Raw genomic sequence first — 2802 nt, forward strand, 5'->3', positions numbered from 1 at the left:
CCAGCCTTCTGGTTAGCAGTCAAGTGCTTTAGCCACTATGCTACCAGAGCTCCTTAGCTAGCTACCAATAAGTATCAGTTATCTAAAGAATGATCACATTTCTTTCGCAGAGCAGTATCTAAATTGCAGTGTTAAAATGCCTATTACTGACTGCAGCAAAGCTACCTTGAACTATAGTCAGAATTGTTTCAAAGCTATTCTGAAGAATGTACCTATTATAGGTTTAGGTACAGTCTTTCAGAATGAAAACTCCAAACTTAACCTTCACATTTACCTCTTGGATTCTTTCAAGTCCATATAACTTTGGTTTATGTAGATTATAATAAAAACATTTTCAGATTGTTTTTAATTGTTTGAGATCTTGATGATAAAGGTAGGCATTTAATTCTTCAGTTTTGAAAATTAGTCTAATTAAAATTTTAGGTGACCACACAGAATAGTTGAGTTTTTTTAAAAAGCTCCAATTTACTTTTTTAAAAATTTTTATTGTGATTTGAGTAAAAGTTTACAGAGCAAATTCATTTTCCAAACAGCAGTTCACACACATTTTGTTTCATGACATTGACTATAATTCCCCACAATGGAACAGCTCTCTTCCCACTTCCTCCTTGTAGCTCTTCCCTGTGTCCTCTCCCATGCACTCCTGCCCCCTGAAGCAGTCTCCCTGTGCAAACATTGCCCTTCTGTCCTCCCATGATCCATCACTCCAAGGAGTATATCTACCTGATGTAAATATTCACCCCATATGCCTGTCTTGTCATTTGGCTAGAAGCCACAGGAATGTGTTCAGCTCTAGACCTGAAGGATAACTAGGGGCCACAGTCTCCGCGGTCTCACCAGGCCCTATCAGACCAGCAAACTTAGTCTTTTTTTTTTTTTTTTTACGATTTTGAAAACATCAAATTTATTTTAAGAAAGTCTTGTCATTTCTTGTTAGATTAGTTGATCAGGCAAGATAGCCTTACACATGACATAAAATTGGTGAAAAACAGAAATGATGTATACACACAGGTGTCATAAAAGTCCAGCATGAACAAACATGCAAAATTAGAATGTGTATTTAAATGCAGGGTTTTTATGAACATGCCAGGAGCCTCTGTACCCAGAAGATGCAGTTAGCTACCTGTGCCCAAGAATGTGATCCATAAAACTGATAGCAATAGGAATGGTAAACAATAATGTTCAAAAGCTTGACGTGAGTAAAAAGCCATACAATTTAGTTAAAAGTATTTTAATTGTTTATGTTCAGTGTAAACCAGAATGTTTAAATTCACAAGGTAGGTTTCATCAATCTTGTTATTTATGTGAATACTATTAGTTTATTAATACTACTATCAGCATACAGATGTAGATCATTTTCTGCTTGTTACTCAATAGTAGGGGGGCTGTTTGTGGAAGTGCTAAATCATTCAGTGGGGTATTTGCTGTTTTTCCTTTTCTTCCATTTCTCGTTGGCAAATTGTATTTTGTGCTGCTTGCTGCATTTTCTCCAGTTTTTCCAAAGTCAGAGATTTTAAGGGTAAAAGTTTGGGCTTACATAGCACCATTGTGGTTATATCTTCTACAGACAGCTGCCCTAAATTTAACAAAAAATAAGAATTCATCAAGTAAGAACCCAGTTTTGATCTGCAGCTAGAATGAACATCTAAAAACTTCATGCACTGTCAATGAGACACTGTTGTTTCTAGACTGAATTTAGCTGTGTGACCAGAAACTTTATTATTGTCCTTTTTGGAACAACAAATTCTTGATCCTGGGGAAAGAGGGTGGAGTTTGAGGAAAACAAATGTGAACTTCCTACCTAAAATAGGTCCCTAGGTAGTAAGTCCTTAGGTGTTGCGGACAGTTTGCCCTCGACGACTAATCTAAAGGTTGGTGGTTCACGCCCACCCAGGAGTACCATGGAAGAAAGGCCTGGTGATCTGTTGCTGTTAAGATTACAGCCAAGAAAATCCCATGGCCTTATACTGTAACACATGGGGTCACCAAGAGCTGGAATCAGGGACAATGGGTTTGATGTTTTCATCACCCAAGAGTTTAAGCTACCATGAGACATGTAACTTACTGTATCAAATGTCTAATTTGATCTAAGATTTGGAAGAAATACATGATATATAAAAATACTTATACAGCAAAGTATGGTATAACATGAATATTCAAATTACTGAATGTCTAACTTAAATCTTCAGCTTTTCTTGGTTAATTTAGGATTTCTTTTTCCTACTTTGAAACTTTAATATTATGGTGAATCCCAGTAAGTGCTTTCTTTCATTGATAATTTGATATTAAAATATTTAGTCTCGAGTGTAACAGGATTTTTAGGCTTAAAAAACAAAGCTTTGTCATCCTTTTACTGGAAAAAGCAGCAATAGAGTCTTCCTTTATAACCTAGTCTTGAAATAAGTGTATTAAAGAATGGACAGTAAATGCGGCATATCGAATACAAAATTGTTATAGATGTTTAGCTGTTAAGCTTACTATGTGACACTGCCTGTCAGTCAGTTCCTATAGTAATCTATGACCTGAGTATTTGTGACATAAATACCTTGTTTTGGAAGAACTTCCCGGAACATTGGCTTCATTTCTGCCATATCTTAATTGCTGAATATAGTATGCTTTTTCCTTTAATGAGAAATCAGTTATTAATATTATCCAAGAACAAATTCCCAAAGCATATATACTCTGTTCCACTTTCAGTTTAAGAAGTAAAATCGTAATTCCTATAGAAAATGAATTACCCTTTCCTTGCATAATTTTCCCAGTAATTTCCTGTGGTTCTTTTTATTGAGATATCTATGCATA

This window comes from Orycteropus afer, unplaced genomic scaffold (genome assembly GCF_000298275.1).
Source record: "Orycteropus afer afer isolate SDZICR_OR568_19922 unplaced genomic scaffold, OryAfe1.0 scaffold00082, whole genome shotgun sequence".
Taxonomy (NCBI): domain Eukaryota; kingdom Metazoa; phylum Chordata; class Mammalia; order Tubulidentata; family Orycteropodidae; genus Orycteropus; species Orycteropus afer.